Genomic DNA, 24,674 nt, shown 5'->3' on the forward strand with positions numbered 1-24,674 from the left:
AGGCTGGAAGCTATGTCGGCTAAATGTCGTGCTGTTGCTGATGAAAATGAAAAACTTGCTGCGTCTGTTGTTGATCTGCAAATGGAGATCACGGAGGTGACCGAGTACGCGAAGCAATGCCAGAGGGTTGCTCGTAAGGCTCGTAACGCGTGATACCACCGCTCAGAGAGTGAGTACGCTTGCCGGACGAAAATATTGTCAGCTGAAGAAGGCGGATGGTGCTCAAGAGGCCGGTATGCGTGTTGCTCTGCGAGCTGCCAGACATGTTCCCTCAACCAGCACTGTTCCTGAGGACAAACATGTGGTCGCTCCGTGATGGTGATTCTGTCTATTGGTGAGGATATGTTTTTTGTTTTGTTTGATCTGACCGCGCGTTTTCTTTGCCCCTATGAGGGTTAAACATTAGAGCTGCGCTTTCGGGCTTGCCCGACCGCCGCTTTCTATTGATTTGGAGAACTGGTTTCCACGAAAGTGGCAGTTCGTTTCCTTTGGTATTTGTAACTCGGTAACCGACCTGGATTTCTTGGGTAGACCCAGCAGGTCGGTGCTCTGGAGATGATTTCACTGGGTCCGATATGTGTGCTTCTTTTGGTGAACGCTTGATTAATGCTGTATATGTTTTGGTCTGCTTTGTTCATGGCTTTGATCCTGTGTATGAACTGTGCTTCTGAAATGTAATCTTGTTACATGTTATGCTGTTATGATAATGCATATGAACACGCTATGTAAGTGTTTGATCTTTTAGGACGAGAAGGGGCTTTGCCACTGCGGGCTCGTAGGTTATGGTGCTCAATGAGAGCGCTCTTCGTTAGTTAACCCTAAGAGTATCGGTCCTTGTCTCGTGAGGATGAAAGAGGCTATGAGCCTGTAAGCTCTCTAGATCGTCCTGTTCGGATGAGAGTTTGTTTTAGTCGCTGAGGGTGTAATGCTCCTCAGAGCGTTCTCGCTTAGTTGATTCGAAAAGTGTATGCCCCCAACTTAGCGAGACTCGGAGAGGCGTTGAGCCTGTAAGCTCCCCGAGAGCGCCCGCGCGATGAGCTGTTTTAGCCCCGAGGGGGCTTCGCCCCCCTCGAGCCGTTCTCGCTTTAGTTGAATCGAAAAGTGTATGCCCCCAACTTAGCGAGATTCGAGAGGCGCTGAGCCCGTAAGCTCCCGAGAGCATCCCCGCGCGCGATGAGGCGCCAACTTTAGCCCCCCCGGAGAGGGCGCTCGCTTCGAGGCGCCGCTTCGCTTTAGTTGAATCGAAAAGTGTATGCCCCCAACTTAGCGAGATTCGAGAGGCGCTTGAGCTGTAAGCTCCCCGAGAGCCCCCCGGCAGTATGAGCGTGTTTAGCCCCCGAGGGCGCTCGCGCCCGGTAGCGTTCTCGCTTAGTTGATCCTAGAAGTATAGGTCCTCAACTTAGCGAGACTTCGGAGAGGCGTTGAGCCCGTAAGCTCCCCGAGAGCGCCCCGCGCCAGATGAGCTGGTTTAGCCCCCGAGGGCGTTCTGCCTCCTCGAGCCGCGTTCGCTTAGTTGATCCTAAAGTATAGGTCCTCAACTTAGCGAGACTCGAGAGGCGCTGAGCCCGTAAGCCCCCGAGAGCGCCCCGCTGTATGATGCGCGTTTAGCCCCCGAGGGCGCTCGCCTCCCTGAGGCGTTCTCGCTTAGTTGATCCTAGAAGTATAGGTCCTCAACTTAGCGAGACTCGGAGAGGCGCTGAGCCTGTAAGCTCCCCCCGAAGCCCCCTGATATGAGCGCGTGTAGGTATGGAGCTTGCTCTGGTGGGAGGTGTGGTTTGGAGATGTGAGTAGGTCCGCCATTTATGATACCATCTTGAGTTTCTTTCATTTGAACTTTGTTGTGCACGGGAACAGAATTACAATCGCGCACTACACCTATTGGTAAAATTGCTTTAGCAAGTATGTGTTCCATGGTCGGGCAAAGATCCTTCCTTCTTGGTTTTAATCAATACGCCGCTGCCAACGACGCTGCCCACGCATGTAAGGCCTTCCCATGTTGGTGCTAGCTTAGCCTCGCCTCTTGAGTTTTTCAATAATGAGATCCCCCGTTGAAAAGATCGTGGAAGTACTCGCTTTGTTGTAAGATCTCTTGAGGACTTGGTTGGTAGTTGCCACTGACGGGCGCTAGGTCGCTACCTCGAGGAGGTCGATCTCGAGCTAGAACCGAAGTCATTAAGGCCTGCTTCGGCAAGTTCAGATCGGGTTGTCGGATTGTCACCGGTGGGTATGACGGCTTCGTACTATAGCATAGGAGAATGGTGACTCACGGCGCTTTGAGCGAAGCTATAGTCGATGAGCCCGGTATGTTCTCCAAATTGATCCGATTGGGCCATCGGGCTTTTGTTCTTTCAATTTTCTTTTCAAATTCTCCGAATGGCCTTATTGCCGGCCTCTCGCTTGTCCATTGCTTTGAGCGCGCATCGGGTGTGTAGAATGCATGAACGATCTTCCATTTGGCCGTAAACTCTTTGACTGCTTTGCCCTTGAACTGAGCCATTATCCATCACCGTGTATGTGGTAGGCCAAACCGGTGATGATATGAGTCCAAATGAAATTTCGACATGTGATTCTTTGACGGTGCTAACGGAATTGCTTCAACCCACTTAGTGAAGTAGTCCAGGGCGCAAGGACGGCGGAAGCCGGTGCTCTTTCCGAGGATGAATGGTCCCATAATGTCCATGCCCCACATGTGGAACGCCCAAGGACTCGCGATGTTAATCAGGCTTCATGAAGCTGGTTGTATGATGTTGTGACCAAATGTTTGGCATTTGACACATTTGAGGACGTACGCTTTAGCATCGACCGCATACGAGGCCGGCAGCCCCGGAGATCGCTTTGGGGCGAGCGAAGCGACCTCCCAAAGATGGTTGCCGCGATTCTCCTTCGTGAATTTCAGCAAAAAAATTAGCCGGCCTTGCTCGATCGATACACCTCGATGAGGTCCCCCGCTGGATTTGGCGAAATAATGGCCATTCACCATACAATAGCTACGCGCTTGGTGTGGAACCTTCTTGGCTTTAGTGCGCCCTCCTCCGGAGTGTGCCGTCTTCGATGTAATTGTATAATAGGTCGCATCCATGATTAACTTCGTCCCCCGATCTTCGAGAGTGGGAACAGTCGCTAATTGTCAAGACTTGGTCCGCTTTGGTAGCGGTCGGTCTACTACTTCGATAATCGGTTGTCGAGGGACACAGCTCGGGTGTCCGAGTGGCTAAGTATGCCAAGCTATCCGCGCGTGGACGGTTCTCGCCACGCAAAAAATGGTATCGCCGCTGTTCGCTAAATGACGGAAGCAAATTGTTAACAACTTGAAGGTATTTGGAGAGGGTTACCTTCACTGGTAGTGTACTCTTTTGCAACCCGGCGGGCGAATCCACCACGATGAAGTCACTAAAGATTTGATCTCCTTTACTCCGAAATGGATCGCCGCATTCCCATTCCCATTATTAGTGCTTCGTACCGCTTCATTGTTGACGCTATGTTCTATACTTAACCGCCTTCTCTACCATAGCTCCCTCGGGGAGACTAAAACGATTCCCATACCATCGCCTCGGTGGTTGCCGGAACCATCGATGTAGAGAGACCGTGACCGCGGTGCATGCTCGCTTTCTTGCGTGCGACCTCGCTTCGCCTCCCAATTAGGGTCGCCGACCGAAATCTGCTAAGAAGTCCGCAACGACCGACCCTTCGCGGATATCGCGGGGACGGTCCATGTGGTGTTCGCCCAGCTCTTCGGCCCATATTGCCATCCTGGTAGTCTTGTTTTCTTTGTGAAGAATCCTCTTCAAAGGGAGATCGCTAAGCACTTTGATTGGATGAGCCTGGAAATACGGTCGGAATTTCCTTGCCGAGTATAACAAAGTAAGGACGGCTCTTTCTATGTAAGAGTAGTTCTTCTCGGCTGGAGTGAGTGTCTTGCTTGTGAAGTAGATCGGCTTTTCTGAATTGTGTTCGTCCTTGAATAGGACCGAACTGATGGCGAAATCGGATACTGCCAGGTAGAGCCCGAGAGTTTCTCCGTCGGTTGGTTTGGCGAGGACGGGAGGAGTTGTGAGGTACTCCTTAAGGGTGGGAATGCTTGGTGGCATTGATCGTTCCATGAGAATTGCTCGCCTTTCTTTAGTATCCGTAGGAACGGTCGGCATTTGTCCGATGCTCTAGATATGAATCGGTTGAGTGCAAACACCATACCCGACAAACTTTTGTATCCGTTTTTTGTTTATGGGGTCGGGCATGTCGATGAACGCCTCAATTTGGTCCGATTTGCTTCGATGCCTGCGTTCGAGACCCGATATCCGAAATTTTCCTGAGGACGCCCAAAAAGACACTTCTCCGATTCACTTTCATTCCGGGTTCGCCTTAGTCCGAGAACGCTTTGCTCGAGGTGAGTGAGGTGGTCACCGCTTTTTGCTCTTTTGACTACCATGTCGCCTATGTAGACCTCCATGGTATCGCCTAACATGTCTTGAACATGTTAGTCACTAGCCGCGGTAGGTCGCCCTGCGTTCTTTTTAGTCCGAACGGAGAACGCTGTAACAATAAATTCCTTGTTCGGTGATGAACGATGTCTTCTCCTGATCTTCTTCAGCTAATGGTATCTGATTGTACCCGCTATATGCGTCCATGAATGATAGCAGCTCGTGCCCACAAGTCTGGTCGACTAGTTGGTCGATTCTTGGTAGGGGAAAGCCGCTCTTTTGAGTTTCTTGATTGACGCCAGTGAAGTCGACGACAAACGGATCGCCATTCTTTTTCGGACCGCCACTATGTTGGCGACCCACTGGTAGTCGACCTTCGGATGAAACCTACTTGTTTGAGCTTATCCACCTCGCCGCTGATCGCTTTTGAAAGCGTAAGGACAATCTTCGAGGACGCCGGCCGAACCGGTTTGGCACCATGGTTGATGTTTAAACGGTGGCATGCAACACTAGGGTCTATACCGTACATCGATATACCACTGCTTAACACATCTTTATTCATGGATAGAAAGTTTACAAGTTGAGCCTTTGCCGGGGTCGAGGTTGGCTCCCTACATAGACGAAGTTTAGGGTCGCCTTCGGTTCCGGGTTTACTTGCCGCTTTGTCTTGAGTCGGTGCTTCTCCTCGCGCCTTCGGCGCCTCGAGGGTTGTTCTTTTTACCGACTCGCGTTTGGTGTCCGGGTCGGCCGGAGTAGTCGATGGAACTGGGGCGCCCTTCGGGTTATGACAACAGGTCGAAAATGACCGCCGCCATGCGACCACGTAAACCGGTAGTTCCCCGCCATCCCTCCGGTTCGAGGGGAGGCGGTGGTGGTATCACGCAGACTCTTTGTTCGTGGATGCTTTTCAATGGGGCTTAACCTCCATTATTTGAACCGCTGGTTCGCCCACCGCTTTAGTAGTGGTGAGATCGGGCCGGTGAGTGGAAACTCTTTACCGAGGCCCCCGCTCGCTTTTGTCAAGGCTTAGCTCTCACCTCAGCCACTAAATCTTTGGCCATTGTATAGTTGGTAGGTTCGCTGCTGACGGAGATGGGAGGTTGCGTGGGCTTGGCTGCAGCAATGATCTGGTTACAATGATGGGCCTCGAAATGGGTTGCTTCGGGTTCCATCATTCCCCTTGGGCCAGGAAAACGGATGACCTGATGCAGTGTGGATGGTACGGCCTGCATCTGATGTATCCAACGTCGTCCTAGAATAGCGTTGTAGGACGACTTGGTATCGAGGACGCTGAAGCGTGTGTTGAAGCTGACTTTGTCGTCCCGGGATCCTACTGAGACTGGGAGGATGATGTCACCTATTGGGTCGGCTCTGGAGCCGTTGAATCCGAAGAGGGGTGCAATGGGATCTATGAAGACCGACTTTGGTAAGTTCATCTCTTGATCGTGGTGGTAGAACAAGATATCGCAAGAGCGCCGGGTCGATCAAAACTCGCTTTGACGGTCCGGGCCACTGATTTTGACGTGGGACCACGAAAGATCGTTATCGGGAGGCGACCTTTGTTGAGGTCGGCCTCCGAAGAAGGTGATATCTCCCTGCTCGACGCAATCGCGTGGCATGGCTGCAAATTTGTGAAGAGAAATTGTATACTTCATGGAGGGCACCTACCCGCCTTCGCTTTTCCCGTGAACTTGAGGACGGAATCATCTTGGAGAGTGATCATGTGGATGGTTCTCGCGTGCTTCGCGACCTTCGACGGCTGATGGCGGTCTTGGTGGACTCGTTTCGAGCGCCCTCGGCCGCGGAGGGCGAATTTTGAGACCTCGTGCGCCCGTCCGGGGGGGACTCCGCTTCAGATCCCGCGAGCCATGAGTTTGTGGCGCAGGTCACCGTCAGGTATATTAGTGTACTGCTTGATGTGCCCAGCTTCGATCAAGTCTTGCAAGTAATGCTTAAGCCCCCAGCAGACGTCGGTCTCGTGGCAATTGGCGCGGTGAAAAGCGCAGTAGGGCTGGTCTGGGCGACCGGTTGTCGCCTTTATCTCCTCGGTCGGTAGAATGCAAAGACGCTTTGATCTTTTCTAGTATGTAACTAGGAGATCTAGTGAGCACGGCAAATTCCCGATCATTTCTTGGTTTGGGTCTGGATGGTTGCCCTTGTTGTCGGGGTCGCCTTCCTGAGGATGATGCTACTGTAAACCCGTCCCTCTCTTCCGCCGCTTCTTCTTCGTTTTTTTAGCAAAGCTTCTTGCAGCTTTGATGTATTTATCCACTCGAAATGCGCATACATCCAACGCTTCGGGTTGGTTGGTTTTCAAGAGCGACTGGTTAGGTCGGTGTTACGGTGCGCGCAGCGGTTTGTGAAAGCCACCGCGCAAATGATTCTTTGAGGCCGCTTTCCATGTCCGGAGCTCGTTTTGAACCGCTTAAGAAAGAATCAGAGGTCTCCTCCCCGCCCAGAGTGAAATGGAAGAGTGAATTGAGATCACCCTTCTTAGCGTCATTGTGTAATGCGATCGATTTCGCGAACAATGTCGGTGAGCCGCTCGGCTTCGTTATGGAGTCCGGCTCGAGGGAGAAAACCACCGAGTGGGCCGCCCTTTAAGCTGCCGGAAAGAGTCTACATCGGAGATGGTCGAACTCGGCGCTACCGTAAAGCCGGAGGCTTTGAGCATATCGTGCTATATCGGCCGCCCTCGGGCATGTACGACCGCATACGATTAAACCGTGGTTGGACAAAGTCTGGAGGTGAGATCTTATGAAGAACTTCAGCAGCAAATGGAGATGCGCGATAGGTTTTCAACATTTTCTGCACTATCTGGGTAGAATCTTTCTTGACCGCATTCTTGTCGAGCCTTTGGTTTAGCTCGGTGATCCGCTTGACCGACGCTGATGACGCCGCCGTCGCCCGCGGGTGCCAGCTAGTGGGCTTTGTGTATCTACTTGTGCACGTAATGTGACGTTTTCTTGCCTGAGTTGGGCAATCTGCTCGTTCATTGTTCCTAACTGGCCGGCCAAAGTGTTGAATTGAGCTTCGAGGCTTACCATGCTTCGTGGGCTTGAGAATCTTTTTGATTTGGTTTTTGTTACTGATTAGTGTGAAAGTGGTTTGGTTTCTCAAGTAATCGAGCCCACAGACGGCGCCAATGTAAAGGTGTGATGTGATATTCCCTTACACACAGTCTCGGGGGGACTGATATGGATGGATGGGTGAGACCGAGTTCGGCTTTTGGAGCGAATCGCTTACGATCTTACTCGTTACGGGGTCCGAAAGTAGAATCAGGTCTGGCGTAGTTCATAGGAGTGGTATTTATAGAGATTGAAAGTGTATCCTCACCCTCCACGTGTAAAGGATGTCACCAACGTGGGGTGTGGATCGTGGGAGCACGTGAGAAATATCTACATAGGTCTGCTGTGATGATGAGGAGTGGCGATCAGGCGAAGCAGTAGCTTGCGGTCGCGACCAAAGGATCGACAGTTAGGATGAGTGCAAGTACACCTTCACCATGATTGCTTATGGATAGAAGTGCATTATCCGCTTGCTGGCGTAGTTCGCATGATGTTGCGATCTGTCCTGTGGCGCGATGTTGGCTCATGGATGCGACCTGGGACCATAGGTCGGTGCATTAGTTCCACCATGTTAAGCGTGTGCTGGATAGAGAATATCACTCCCCTACATACACCTAAAAATGTCAAATCGGCCGATTATATTTTCCTGTGATCAGGTGATTATAGCTTTCACTGGAATATATATATGATCAGCTATGTATTGTGAAATACCGATCATGTATAGTAAAAACCTGTCTGCAATAATTAAGCCACGTACGTTTTAATTTGGACGATATTGGTATATGAGTCTATGGCCCCAATTGCAATTAAAGACAAACGACGTGAATGTAACTCGGATTACTCACACAAATATTGCGAACTCAGGGTTGTTCCAGTGGTCTTGGTACACTACACTCATGCCCCCAAGAATCTCACAGGCATTGCATGAAAGTACAAACAAATAACTAACACGAAAATTAAATTTCATACTATTTGCCTGTGATTGTGTTAAGATATTATAAATACATAGCTTAATATGGCTCTTTTCATAGTTAACAACTTAACATCGATGTGCATTCAATGTTATTCCTGAGCAGAGTTGTGTGTGAATGTGAATTGGATGGAATCAAACCCTATATTGCCTTGTATAAAAAACAGGGTATGGTTTTCTTCAATATCTTATCTTCAACAGTTTCGACACTACGTAATTTCCAGTTTCAACACTTCATAACTTCATCTGAAGCTACATTTGATAGTGAGAATTGGATGAAACTAAATCTTTTGCCTTCTATAGTAGAAGAGGGTTTAGTTTCCTCCAATATCTTACCTTCAACAGTTTCTAATTAAGTTTTAACTACACACTGAAATGAGCAATATCGTCCGGGACCTGTCGAGGGAGTTTGAACGTGAGAAATAAAGAAAGGCTAACTAGTATTAACCCCTAGATCGAACTTTCTAAATACACAAAAAAAAATAAATATGCGGTTAACTTAATTTCCTATCTAGTCGGGAAAATCTTAATTAGCTCATTTAGTGGGTAGATAATATTAGTTAACCCAATAAAAAAATTAGTGGACTTTTGATTCTATAAAGTTTAGTAGTGGCGGAAAACTGCAAACAAATTGTAACTGATGATCTTAGACAATTCAATGATAGTGGAATAGGACGCAAAGTATAAATGAACACCCCATGTCTTCTAACCAAAAATATATTTATTTCTTAGATAACTAGAAGAAGGTTTTATCCAAGTAATAAAGTCCACCCCAAGAAAGAGAGAGCCAAAAGGTGTGGTACAAATTAGTCTTCATATAAGAAAAGAAGAAGAATAATAGGCATTTAATTAGAGTGTTACACCCGCCGTGCCACACCTAGAATAAAAAGACCAGTAGTCCATCACTTCAGGGGCGGATTTAGAGGGGGCAGAGGGGTGCTGCAGCACATTGAATTTTTCTATCGAAAAAAAAAATACTAGTTATAATAGTGTATAATTCACCCTAAAAAAAATATTTGTAGTATATGTTAGTTTTAGCAGCCTCTTTAGTGGCAATCCTGGATCCGCCCCTGCATCACTCTATCTATCTTCAGTGCTACAGATTGACATGCCATGCTTTATTCACCACCTGGTACGTTGATGCACCCTTAAATGGGAAGAAATGTTCTGTTGTGCCTCACTACCTCTGTCTTTTGGGCTATCTTGTAAACGGGAATGATACCAACAGGTTATTGTGAGAATTCAGGCATCCTCACGAGTTTGCATGTGTCTGCAGCGAAGCCTGCGAATTAGCTAGCACAGTAGGGCCTGTAGCTGTTCACGTATGGTTTTCGAAAAATTACTGTTTCACTTTTTTTTGATAATTTCACTCTTAGCTTTCACTTGGTTTGCAAGTATACATGCATGCCAAAAAAGTATTGGATCGGATTATTTCAACAACTTGTTAGATGCAAGTTTCTACCTATTTCGTATGCAACTTGTGCTACATATCTTCTCGCACTGCAAAATGATCGAATTGATATGCAACCAACAGGACAGCAAGGTTTGCACAAATTAAAGTCGGCAGTACACACAAATAGATTACTAGACTGATAGGAAAAACTTACAAAACCAAAAGAAGGTCACTCATATGACCCATTATTAAGTCACCAAATTAAAATAAAACGCCGACGTACCGACGTACCACTTATAATGCTTACTTGCATCAAATAATAATTTTATATAAAATTAATTTAAATGAAGCTAAAAATCAAAAGCAGGTGTAGAATCATAGAAGAAGGCAAAATAACTTAACACGTACAACGTATATTTGGAAGAGTATTAACCTGATGAGACTTCTAACATAATTAACGGACATTTAAAAATAGGATTAACGATTATTACCCTCCATAAGCCAATTAGGATCCGCACAAATTAGTATCTTTTCCCAAATACACAAAAAAAAAAACACAGTCAACTAGTGGGGATATCCTACTAGTTTTTTTGTGGGGGATTTCCTAATTTCTCCATCTAGTAGGGGATCATAATTGGCTCATTTAGTGGGGGATAATACTAGTTAACCATTAAAAATATTCAAGTGTTATAATTTTAGAAACATTGCAATTAGATCAAGTTTCAAACCACCTTAAATTTGTTTTTTTTCAATTTCATATGCCCATAATACAAGAATTGGATTATTTCAACAACTTGTTAGTTGCAAGTTTCTACCTATTTCGTATGCAACTTGTGCTACATATCTTCTCGTATTGCAAAATGATCGAATTGATATGCCACTATAAATGTCTAAATTTACACCAAGGATTAAGACTTAGTTCTTAGCTCTTAAATTAGAATAATAAAAAGGGGATGGTTTTGTTTGGTGTTAATGACTGCTTTTCATGAGTAAGAAGATGTCTACGTATCCAACACTGTATGTATTAATGAAACTAGAATCAAGCCAACGTAGTTCTCTGAGTGGCTTTTATAGTTATTGAGGGTGTGTAGGTGGTAGGGACATGTGTTGGGTTGTTTGGGCTGGCATAGAAATGATAAGGTTGATGGCAAGAGTGTAATGATGATAAGAGTGCTATAATGGCACCGCCTATGGCCTGATGCTAATGGTAGCAATGATAAGTGTGTCAGGTGATGAGTTATTGGTGTTGAATTGATCTTAATGAGTGGGTGCGTGCGTATTCATATGTCTAGGGGTGCTATAAGCAGTCGTTGTGAGCAGTCATCATGCATGTTGGGGGTGCTATGAGTAGTTGTTGTGAGCAGTCGTCATGCATGCTGGGGGGTACGTGCTATGAGCAGTGGTTGTGAGCAATCATCATACATGTTGGGGGTGTTATGAGCAGTCATCATGTTGAATCGAGTTCCACTTGAAACATAGGTTATCTCGATACCAAAATAGGCGAAGAATGTGACCAGTTTCTAGTAGTTGTTGACATGTAATAGAGGGAGCTATAGACAAAAGATATTTAGTGGGCCCCAACACATGAAGTGATGCATATGAAGTTGGAGCGTAGCGAATATGGCACGCATTGGTGTAAATAGATTTTTTTTTACCTTAAATATTTGCATATTATTTATACTAATCTGGGCTTTGAAACACCCATACAGGCGAAATAGAGTTTTTTACATATGATATCAGGTGGTCTACCGTGCCAACTCATGTATCTAGCTAGAGTAATGCCATGTTGTGCCAGAGTGTCTGCTATGGAGTTCCCTTCTCTATAGATGTGATTAAGGGATATATTTTCGAAGAAGGAGAAGAATTGTTGAATATCCTCTATGATTCCAGCCGCCTCCCATGGACTGTCTTTGTCATCATCTCCCTTAATGTAACTTATCAAGGCCTTCGAGTCACTTTGGATGTGTATATGTGTGATGCTATAGGAGATAGCTAGATAGAGACCTAGTCTCATTGCTAGAGCTTCGGCAAAGGAAGGATGTGCAGATAGGTACAAAATCTACTGAAACAGCAACGAAACTACTGTCATAATTCTTTAGTACACATCCCAAACCAGAAGGACCTGGTTTTCCGTGTGAAGCGTCGTCTATGTTTAAGGTAATGTATGGGGCTGTATGGGGCTGTATGAGGCTTCCAACTAACAGAGATGAATGAGTTGTTTATGTCTCTTGGTTTTGAAAAGTAGTGTTTGAGCATCCTTTGTACTTCTCCAAAAAGCAAGACTAGTTCTGAGTGTGTCTTGAGGTGTCACCCTTTTGTGTTAAAATAGCATTTCATTTATGCTATTCCAGATTTTCCAGCAGATGATTGCGAAGAGTTCCATAACAAAGGGTATATTACTATGTTGATTTCTCATCAAGTTATGGATCTTGTGTATCCATATCTGTGGTGTTTCATTGAAGGATACAGATGCAATTTGGGGGATTGGACTAGTTCTCTATATGATCTGGGTGAATGGACATTCATGGAATAGGTGTTGTGTAGTATCTATACTAGGTGGCTTTTACAGAAGATGCAATCTGGGTTAAAGTTCAAACCTATGTTGAATAGATTAGATGAAAAGTTTAGAGCATTCCGCGAGAGTTTCCACATGAATATTTTTACTCGCGGGGGACATCAGAATTTCCATATGATTCTCCAATCAAATAAAGGGATGGTATGGTCTGAGTTTATTGTCTGAAAACTCGATTTCATCGTATATTTCCCATTAATTGATAGAGTCCAAATTATTATGTTGGGTTTTGCATTGTAGGAAAGTGGAATGGAGATAATTTTGTTTCGATGTTTGAGCGCCATTTCCTTGGGGTACTATGAATGGTGTAGATAAATGGATAACATTCTAAAGTGGGTCAACAAAAAGTGGTCAAGCTATGCATAGGTAAGGTGGAGTGATTTTTTACTCCCAGGAACCAACCAAGTGTCTACTGAAAAGGGGTCAACAGTTATCAAATTTCCACCTTAATATATGCTTTCTGATTTACCCCCAACCTTAAAAAAATAAAAGAAAAAAACTTAACCAGTTACAAAATCTAGTTTTTGGTCTTAATTGTTGGAAAAAAAAATAATAAAAAACTTGAAGTGCAGTGACACTTCTTTCAAACTAAAAAAGATAAAAAAAAATATTTAGCTAATGATGGGAAGAACTCCTATATATTTTACAATGAGATTTTTAAAATTTTTTTTCTTTTTATTTATTTCTATTTTTAGTGGGGGCAAATTAGAAAGTTTGTTCTAAAAAGGTATTTGATTACTGTCAATCTCTTTTTAGTGGACACATGGCTGATTTCTGTTTCGCTTGGAGCTCTTGGAGCAAATCCCGCTGGAGCAAAAAATCACTCTGTGAGGTGTTGTGCATGTGCTGCTATCAAATGAGCTTAGGTGTCGTGCTAGCAAATGTAAGTAAGATGAGGTGCTATCAAATGACGAGCTATGCAGAACGTGCTAAGATATGAAAGAGACAAAAAATGTGGGAAACCATATATAAGACTGTGAGCAAGAAAATAATGTGATGAAAACGACTCCATGTGGTCAGGGTATTTAGAGCAAAAAAACAGTGTGCTAAAGAAATGAGTAATAGTAAGAAAGCGACTTGAAGTTATGTTTAATGGTATGCCGATCTTGGAAGTAGTATATACGGGTGAAATAGTTAGAAGTTGAAAATTTTTAAGCATCTTGAAATTGTGTTGAAATAATAACAAATACTTAGGTGGGAGTGTTGATGCGGCTTTTTGTTAGGTCCTCATTTTTCTTGGCTTGAAAACAAATACTTAGGCTGGAGGGGAAGTTGACCACCGGAGAAGAGAGTTGTGTAAGTTATTGGATTCTCAAGGAATCAAACACAGACGATGTCAAAAGTAAATGTCTAAATTTATACCAATGATTAATACTTAGTTTTTAGCTCTTAAGTTAGAATAATAAAGAGGATATGGTTTTGTTTGGTATTAATGACTACTCTTCATGAGTAAGAAGATGTCTACGATCCAGTACTGTATTAGTAAGACTGAAATCAAGCCAACGTAGTTCTGTGGATAATTTTTATAGTCATTGAGGGTGTGTAGGTGGTAGGGACAGGTGTTGGATTGTTTGGGCTAACATAGAAAGGATAAGGTCAAGGGTGTAATAATGGCAAGAGTGTAATGATTGTAAGAGTGTTATATTGGCGCTGCCTATGGCTTGATGCTAATGGTAGCAGGTGACAAGTCATTGGTGTTGAACTGATCTTGATGAGTGGGTGTGTATTCATATGTTTGGGAGTGCTATGAGCAATCGTCATGCATGTTGGGGGTGCTATGAGCAACTGTTGTGAGTAGTCATCATGCATGCTTAGGGTGCTATGAGCAGTCATTGTGAGTAGTGGTCATGCATGTCGAGATCGACTCTGAGTAAGAGGTCCTTCCAGCCACCCAACATGACTTCCAGCCACCAACATGACAGCAAAGTGTGCACAACTTAAAGTCAACAGTACACACAAATAGATTACTAGAGTAATAGGCAAAACTTACAAAACCAAAAGAAGGTCACTCATATGACTCATTATTAAGTCACCAAATTAAAATAAGGGAGGGGTTCTAGGGACATATTTTATCTTAACACGTAAACAAACTCAAAATTATTAAGGTATTTATAAGTTTTGGATTAGACTAATTTTTTGTAAATATGATCTCCTAACTATTCTAAATAAATAATAAAAAAAAATAAAAAAATTCCAAACTTGCCCAATGTAGTTAACAATTTACAAAATTTGGTTAATTGTAAACCGTTCATTTACACCATTTTTGATACTATATTTGGCAAGTTTAGAAATTTTTAATTTTTTTGATTATTTGTGACAATGTTTAGGGTTATTTAGATTTTGATCCTACTATTAATAGCGAAATTAGACTTTGGTCCTACTTTTCAAATTTATTAGGCTTTGGTCCTACATCTGTTTGTTGACTGTGAGTCAATATAGTTGGCCCTGGTCAATTTGTTTGTATTTTCAAAATAACAACATTACCCTTCAGAGTAGGACCAAAGCCTAATTTCGCTATTAATAGTAGGACCAAAGCCTAAATAACCCTATAATAGAATAAATCACATGATAAGATTTGCCACGTGTCTTATCATGTTTGTATATGATATTTTGGCAACTAAAACCGTTAGAAGCACTGTGAGCAATGGGTCAGGTGTTTGATTTGGTGCGTGTTAAATATGATATTTGGGATTGGGTCTCGTATGGTGGGTTAGATAATGAGAATAGTGCAAGGGTCGTGTTTCTAGCAATATGATTGGCGGGTTGAATACACCAATCTCCACACCATCATCACATCATGTTATATAGCAATTCAGAAGCTCATTATGCATTCAAAGCACTCTCATTCATTCTTGGCTCCATCCTTCTTTCTGTTTCTTCTTCTGAAACCCCTGAATCTTTACTCTTACATCACCCTGAGATTACCAAGCAAATTTCAAACCACCTTAAGCTACCCAATTCTGGCGCTGGAGAAAATGAACTTTGTCGTTGGCTTCAAAACACATTTCAATCCTCGGACCCTAACCCTTCAATTAGTAGTTTTAAAAAATTATTGCCTATTATCGGTGGAGTATACCTTTCTCGGCAAGTTTAAGGAAGTCGCTGGCGGTTTCGGGCCATACTCTTGGCTATATATGCTTATGAAACAACACCTAGGAGAGGGCAAGCAATAATAGTAAATGTTTCGGATTTATCACATCCAAGCATCTATCACGAGGTAGTTGTAATGAATAGCACAACCGAATTGAACTTAGCTATTTTGTCACAAACATTGGACCCCCATGGTACAATCAGATCTACTAAGAGGGCTTGGATAGTCGGTGTTTGTTTTGAATTGTATTATAGTAAGATAGCTCTTATTCCCTTACGTTCTGAGATTGACTTCTACGAGTTTTGTGTGATTTGGCCTGGTCAGGATGGCGACATGTACGAGGATGAAGAATATGGTAGAAAACACAACGGTGAGGATATTCATGATGGTAACAAACAGAACGCTTCTACCAGTGAAGGTGGCGTGGGGAAGATAACTAAGGGGAAGAAAGGTGGGGACAAGAAAGATAGAAGAATTCCTCTTCCATAGAAAGTTTTACAACCTGTTTTGAGGATTTTGAGCCATTGTCTAATGGGTCCAACCAAGTCGAACGAATTAAAAGATGCAGCGAGTGCGGAGATTGGTGGATAAAGCGTGTATTCAACCCGCCAATCATATTGCTGGAAACACGACCCTTGCACTATTTTCATTATCTAACCCACCATACGAGACCCAATCCCAAATATCATATTCAACACGCACCAAATCAAACACCTAACCCATTGCTCGCAGTGCTTCTAATGGTTTTAGTTGCCAAAATATCATATACAAACATAATAAGACATGTGGCAAATCTTATCATGTGATTTATTCTATTATAGGGTTATTTAGGCTATGGTCCTACTATTAATAGCGAAATTAGGCTTTGGTCCTACTCTGAAGGGTAATGTTGTCATTTTGAAAATACAAACAGATTGACCAGGGTCAACTATATTGACTCACAGCCAACAAACATATGTAGGACCAAAGCCTAATAAATTTGAAAAGTGGGACCAAAACCTAATTTTGCTATTAATAGTAGGACCAAAGTCTAAATAACCCCAATGTTTAAGATAGTTAGAAAATCATATCTATAAAAATATTAGCCTAATCCAAAACTTAAAAATGCTCTAAAGATTTTGAGTTTGTTTAGGTGTTAAGATAAGATATGTCCCTAGAACCCCTCTCTTAAAATAAATCCCCGACCTACCACTTATAATGCTTCTTGCATGAAATAATAGTTTTATATAAAATCAATTCGAAGGAAGCTAAAAATAAGCAGGTGTAGAATCATAGAAGAATGCAAAAATAACTGAACACGTGCAACGTATATTTGGAAGAGTACTAACATGATGAGACTTCTAACATGATTAACGGACATTTAAAAATATTGAAGTGTTATAATTTTAGAAACATTGCACTTTGATCAAGTTTCAAATCACCTTAAATGTGTTTTTTTCAATTTCATATGCCCATAATGCGAGAATCTTACCCTAATTTCATTGAACCTCTTTATTTTGTGTGTCATATATTTTATATAGTTGAACAATAGAGACAGCTTATATAGTCAAAAGCAAGAATTCTAAGGAAATGTTAAATTCTGGCATATGCCAAGCAAAAATATCAATTCCATGCGTATTCAGATCAAATTATGACTTTTCATTTGTTACTTGCCTATATAACCTAGCTTCCAAGCCCTGTATCTTTACATTATATATACTTTGGTCCCTATAGTGAATACTGGAGGGAGATGAGGAGGATTTGTGTTCATGAACTTTTCAGCTTGAAGAGAGTGCACTCTTTCAAGTATGTCAGGGAAGAAGAAGTTGCAAAGTGGATAAATTCTATATCCGAATCCACAACTGTAAATCTTACTGAGAAGTGTTTTCAATCATTGACCACATAACATGTAGAGTTGCTTTTGGTATGAATGATCAAGGAAGAGAGTCTGATATTGCTAAGTTTCACGAAATTATTGACGAGGCAACATCTTGTTAGAAAAATGATTTGCTCAAATCCATTTAAATATGAATGAGTAGTTTGTCTCCCAAGTTACCCCACTTAAGATGAAATGGGTTTTTTCTTGAAACAGTACATAATGTGAGAAAAACCTTTTCAAAATGATGCATTTGTTTGAAACAATTGCATTATGCGAAAAGGTCGACCTTCGAAATGTTTGGTTTGAAAACGATTGCATCATGCGAAAAGGTGCAACCTTTTCGAAATAGGCACCGGTTCGAAAACAATGCTATATGCGAAATGGTGTGTCCTTTTCGAAACATGTGACTTTTCAAAGAGTTGCTTACTTTTTCCCAAGAGTCACCGTGTTTGTTTTGAAAAGGCACCACTCACCTATAAATAGTGGATGAATTTGGAGAGAAAAGAAACCGGATCACCTGAGTTCGATCTTTCTCCTCTCCCTCGTTCTTAGTCAAATACTATGTTGTGTTCATTGAAGTCTATAGAATTGAAGTGCTAGCTTTCTATAGAAGGAAATCCGTTCTATCTTGGGAGATAGTTTCCCATCAACCTTCAAGCACCGTGAGGGGGAAAATCTGTCTTAAGGACATAGTGTATCTACACTAGGCTCGGATTTAATTAAGAAGTACAAGACACTTACAAGACAAAAGGTTTGTATAGTTTGGTAATTGGTAAAGAGTAAGTACAATTAAATTGTATATTCCTAACAACTTAAGACAGATTTCCTTTTTCTTCTTCTTCTTTACCGAACAGAATTTGTTTTTGTTTTCTTTTCTTTTTTGGTTTAAGAAAATAACGAAGGTGTGTTTCTATTTTAGAATATAAATGACAACACCAAAGAGTGACTTGTACTTACTCTTTACCAATTACCAAACTATACAAACCTTTTGTCTTGTAAGTGTCTTGTACTTCTTAATTAAATCCGAGCCTAGTGTAGATACACTATGTCCTTAAGACATATTTTCCCCCTCACGGTGCTTGAAGGTTGATGGGAAACTATCTCCCAAGATAGAACGGATTTCCTTCTATAGAAAGCTAGCACTTCAATTCTATAGACTCAACGAACACAACATAGTATTTGACTAAGAACAGAGGGAGAAGAGAAAGATCGAACTCAGGTGATCCGGGTGTCTCTTTCCTCTCCAAATTCATCCACTATTTATAGGTGAAGTGGTGCCTTTTTCAAAACAACACAAAGGACTCTTGGGAAAAAGTAAGAAACTCTTTGAAAAGTCACATGTTTCGAAAGGACACACCATTTCGGCGATATATAGCAATCGCTTTTTGAACTAGTGCCTATTTCGAAAGGTTGCACCTTTTTCGGCATGATGCACCGCTTTCAAACCAAAGTGCACATTTCGAAGGTCGCACCTTTTTCGCATAATGCAATTGTTTCAAACAAATGCATCATTTTGAAAAGGTTTTTCTCACATTACGCATCGCTTCAAGAAAAACCCATTTCATCTTAAGTGGGTAACTTGGGAGACAAACTACTCATTCATATTTAAATGGATTTGAGCAAATCATTTTTCTAACAATCCCCATATGAATGAAAATTTGGCTTCTTCTATCATAAACATCGGATTTCGTTATTTTACAAATGAAAATATACCGCGACGTCAAGTAGCATGGGAGGCCTTGAACTTGCCTTAGTGAAAGACGATCGGATTTAATTGACGATCGGTGGACTTTCAATTAATGTTCTTGAACCGCCCGCTTGTATAAACCTAGACAATCATCTTCACGCAGTACCGTCTCGAATACTGTTGGTTCTCACGTTTGTGTTCATTTTTGGCCTTGAACACTTCTTGGTTTTAGATAGTGCTTTTGAGACATTTGTCTTTAAAATTCTCATAGAAGCGGCCCCACTTCGCACTAACATAGGTGATTTCTATAAAGAATATCCTGCAATACTCCACTTGGATAACATAACTTTCCAAGATATAGTAAATCATTAAAAGCTTGACTTATCCTGGTTCTCGCGACGCGATATGCACCGCCTTATATAGGAATGGGTTAGAGTATAATATTACTCCCCGTCTAAGCTAACCGAGTCACAAACATAATTCAGTTGGCCCATTGAACCTAGATCTTGGGATCTCCAAATAACTAGGTTGGTTTTTCCATTATGATGACTCTTGGTTGATTATCTCAAAAGCTTTAAGCCCATTCCCCTTGATAATCTTTCTACTTGCTCTCTTGTTAAACCTTTTGTAAGCGGATCCGCAATGTTATCTTTTGACCTTACATAGTCGATTGAGATAACTCCATTTGAGAGCAATTGTCTAACGGTATTATGTCTACGACGTATATGTCGAGACTTCCCGTTATACATGCTACTCTGTGCTCTACCAATAGCAGATTGGCTGTCACAGTGTATACACACTGCTGGCATAGGTTTAGCCCTGTTTGGAATATCCTCTAAGAAATTTCGAAGTCATTCAGCTTCTTCTCCAGCTTTGTCCAACGCTATGAATTCTGATTCCATAGTGGACCTTACTATGCACGTTTGCTTTAAGGAAATAACATGTGACTTTTCAAAGAGTTGCTTACTTTTTCCCAAGAGTCACTGTGTTGTTTCGAAAAGGCACCACTCACCTATAAATAGTGAATGAATTTGGAGAGAAAAAGAAACCAGATCACACAGAGTTCTGATCTTTCTCTTCTCCCTCTGTTCTTAGTCAAATACTATGTTGTGTTCGCTGAGTCTATAGAATTGAAGTGCTAGCTTTCTATAGAAGGAAATCCGTTCTATCTTGGGAGATAGTTTCCCATCAACCTTCAAGCACCGTGAGGGGGAAAATCTGTCTTAAGGACATAGTGTATCTACACTAGGCTCGGATTTAATTAAGAAGTACAAGACACTTACAAGACAAAAGGTTTGTATAGTTTGGTAATTGGTAAAGAGTAAGTACAATTAAGTTGTATATTCCTAACAACTTAAGACAGATTTCCTTTTTTCTTCTTCTTCTTTACCGAACATAATTTGTTTTGTTTTCTTTTCTTTTTTGGTTTAAGGAAATAACGAAGGTGTGTTTCTATTTTAGAATAGAAATGACAACACCAACAGGTTCTCCTATTCATGTTGTTCCTATTTCATTTGTTAGACCTACTAGTTCGTTGAATGGTATGAACATTTTGGTCCCCGATGACGACCTTATGTTCGTAGAAGTGGAACTCAATAACTACGGGTGTATACTAGCAATGGTAGATACCGGGTTCAACTCATACGTTAATCTCCTCGAGTATGTATACGGGGCTATTGGATTGAAACTAGCAGAATGTACGTGCTCTATGAGAGGCTTGAACCAAGAAGCCGAACCGGTGAAAGGACTTCGCTTTGGAAGTTGACATTAAGATGCACAACCGGGCGAGGAAAGGTAGACTGATGGTAGCTCACTTAGACCATTTTCAAGTCATTCTTGGAATGGACTTCTTGAAAGCAAACAAGGTGGTGGTAATGCCACACTTGAGGGGAATTATGATCCAAGATTCCGAGAATCCTTGCTTCATTCCAGATGTTTGGAATGGCTAGTGCTAAAAGGGTTCTAAAAATATTGTATTATTTGTAAGATGTATGCGTTTTACTATTGCGCCAAAGAGTGCCAATAAAGAAGATTGTTTAAGATATTGTTCTGTAAGCATACTTGTAAGCAAAATTGAGGTCTTAGAAGTGTTTCGACACTATATGAATGATATGTGACATTCTTTAACAAGACACCTCACTTGCTAAACATATATCTAAATGGTTTTCCAATTTATTGACTTTGTCATGAGAAATTGGGAAAAATGTGGGGGATTATGTATCTTCTTGAATTAATCAATTCCAAATTGGAAATTTGTTGAAGCATTACTCAAAAGACATCAAATGTGGTGTTTTACTCTAGGAGAGATGCATAAATTTCTTGGAAATCCTCAAAGCAAACGTGCATACAAGGTCCACTATGGAATCAGAATTCATAGCATTGGACAAGGCTGGAGAAGAAGTAGAGTGGCTTCGAAATTTCTTAGAGGATATTCCAAACTGGGCTAAACCTCGGTACCCAAAGTGTGTGTATATACACTGCGATAGCCAATCTGCTATTGGTAGAGCATGAGAGTAGCATGTATAACGGAAGTCTCGACATATACGTCATAGATATAATACCGTTAGACAATTGCTTTCTCAAATGGAGTTATCTCAATCGACTATGTAAGGTCAAAAGATAACATTGCGGATCCGCTTTACAAAAGGTTTAACAAGAGAGCAAGTAGAAAGATTATCAAGGGAATGGGCTTAAAGCTTTTGAGATAATCAACCAAGAGTCATCATAATGGAAAAACCAACCTAGTTATTTGGAGATCCCAAGATCTAGGTTCAATGGGCCAACCGAATTATGTTTGTGACTCTCGGCTTAGCACCGAGAATAATATTATACTCTAACCCATTCCTATATAAAGACAAAGGCATATCCGGCCGCGAGAACCATGATAAGTCAAGCTTTTAATGATTTACTATATCTTGGAAAGTTATGTTATCCAACTGGAGTATTGCGGATATTCTTTATAGAAATCACCTATGTTAGTGCGAAGTGGGGCCGCTTCTATGAGAATTTTAAAGACAAATGTCTCAAAAAGCACTATCCGAAAACCAAGAAGTGTTTAAGGCCAAAATGAACACAAACGCGAGAACCAACAAGATTCGAGAGCGCATGCTGGCGTGAAGATGATTGTCTAGGTTTATACAAACGGCTGACAGTTCAAGGACATTAATTGAAGTCTACTGATCGTCCAATTAAATCCGATCGTCTTTCACTAAGGCAAGTTCAAGGCCTCCCATGCTACTTGACCTGATGCGGTATCTTTTCATTTGTAAAAGAAACGAAAAATGATGTTTATGATAGAAGAAGCCAAATTTTCATTCATGGGGGATTGTTAGAAAAATGATTTGCTCAAATCCATTTAAATATGAATGAGTAGTTTGTCTCCCCAAGTTACCCCACTTAAGATGAAATGGGTTTTTTCTTGAAACAGTACGTAATGTGAGAAAAACCTTTTCAAAATGATGCATTTGTTTGAAACAGTGCATTATGTCGAAAAGGTGCGACCTTTCGAAATGTGCACTGGTTTGAAACAATTAGATCATGCCGAAAAGGTGCAACCTTTCGAAATAGGCACCGGTTCAAACAAAGATGCTATATGCCGAAATGGTGTGTCCTTTCAAACATGTGACTTTTCAAAGAGTTGCTTACTTTTTCCCAAGAGTTACCGTGTTGTTTTCAAAAGGCACCACTCACCTATAAATAGTGGATGAATTTGGAGAGAAAAGAAACCGATCACACGAGTTTCGATCTTTCTTCTCTCCTCCCTCTCGTTCTTAGTCAAATACTATGTTGTTCACTGAGTCTATATAGAATTGAAGTGCTAGCTTTCTATGAAGGAAATCCGCTCTATCTTGGGAGATAGTTTCCCATCAACCTTCAAGCACCGTGAGGGGGAAAATATGTCTTAAGGACATAGTGTATCTACACTAGGCTCGGATTTAATTAAGAAGTACAAGACACTTACAAGACAAAAAGTTTGTATAGTTTGGTAATTGGTAAAGAGTAAGTACAATTAAGTTGTATATTCCTAACACATCTATGCTTAGTATGTTTGCTGCAGCCCATTTCTTTCTATATTTTGGGTGGATAATAGATGTGTTTGCCGGTCATAGTTCAAGGCTGGAAAAGTGCTTTACTGCGCTCGACACCTTCTACCAAAACGTCATTGATGAGCACCTTGATTCTGAGAGGACAAAGCCAGAGCAAGGGGATATTATAGATATCTTGACTAAATTACGAATGGATCAATCCGGTCTAACTCGTCTTCCTATTAGTCATATCAAAGGCGTCCTCATGGTAAGCTGCTTTGCCTTATAAATGGCCGATCTGGTGAACACTACTTTGTCATCTTCTTTTTCGTAGTTCGTTGATTTCATTGGGTTCTCTATTACTTTATGTTTCAGGGTAAAATATAATTGAATTTGCTCTGCATGTTATATGTATATCAGAATCTATTCACTGGCGGTGTCTATACTAATAGTATAAGTTAGAAAGCAAGAAACAATGAAAAGAGTTCAAGACAAAATCAGAACTTGCGTTGGGAAGAAGGGAAAAGTGGAAGAAAGTGATATCAATCAACTTCAGTATCTCAAGATGGTGGTGAAGGAGACTCTTAGATTGCACCGGTCCTCTAGTACCTACTGATTCCAAGAGAGAGTATTAATCATTGTAATATCAGTAGGTACGATATATCCCCCAAAACAAGAATCCTAGTGAATGTGTGGGCAATTGGGAGAAGTAGTAAATATTGGGAGAATCCTGAAGACTTCTTCCCAGAAAGGTTTATGAATGCTCCATTGATTTTGGAGGACAGAATTTTGAGTTCTTGCCCTTTGGGTCAGGCAGAAGGGTTTGTCCTGGATTGAATATGGGCATTGCAGCAATAGAACTGGCATTGGCAAATCTCCTATATTGTTTCAATTGGGAATTGCCCAGTGGAATTAGTAAGGAAGATATAAACATGGATGAGATATCTGATTTCACTCTTCGTAAGAAATTTCCACTTCACCTAATCCCCATAAAGCACAATTGGCAGTGAATGGACTGAAGGTTTTTGTGTGTGAGAGCAGCTATAATGTAATGTACGTGTGTCTGTGTGTGAGCAGTTATAATGTAAATGACTGGAATGCAATAACGTGAAGAAGCCCACGACCACTGGTAAAGTTGTGCCGCTTTGCATCCTCCTAGAGACTTATAATATGTAACTGCATCCACAAAAGTTGTGCTCTGGTAGTAGAGCATCTTTAGGAGAGATACTTTCCTAGCATCAAACACTAAATTTCCAATAATTTGGTGTTTTTTCATCTTCAGGAGAGTCATATGTTGATGAAAACACCAAAAAAACACCAAACCAAACACCAAATCGGCCAAAATTTGGTTCTATCTTCGGTGTTGTATCAAATCTATCTCGCGGTGTTGGAAAAACCACGCGGTTTTTCTAACACCGCATGGGCTTGGGCTGCTAAGTGGGCTTTTATGGCGCTGTTTTGCCAACATCGCCTGGGATTGGGCTTCTATTGGTGCGGTTTTGCCAACACCGCGTCGCTTTTTTTAAAAATTAGAAACTGTGCTAATGAAGAAATTAAGAATTGTGCAATTGAAGAAATTAGGAATTGTACAA

The 24,674-nt window shown here is 41.8% G+C and overlaps 1 pseudogene across 1 annotated transcript; it reads left to right on the top strand.

The window, feature by feature from the left end:
* Positions 1-12: 12 nt before the first annotated feature.
* LOC147492001 (cytochrome P450 71B10-like) lies at positions 13-24,338 on the top strand (annotated as a pseudogene). Its single transcript, XR_015199431.1, has 5 exons — positions 13-96; positions 203-304; positions 17,179-17,479; positions 23,089-23,350; positions 23,503-24,338. The product of XR_015199431.1 is annotated as a cytochrome P450 71B10-like (transcript).
* Positions 24,339-24,674: the final 336 nt, after the last annotated feature.

The sequence above is a fragment of the Coptis chinensis genome, chromosome 6 (genome assembly GCF_015680905.1).
Source record: "Coptis chinensis isolate HL-2020 chromosome 6, ASM1568090v1, whole genome shotgun sequence".
Taxonomy (NCBI): Eukaryota; Viridiplantae; Streptophyta; class Magnoliopsida; order Ranunculales; family Ranunculaceae; genus Coptis; species Coptis chinensis.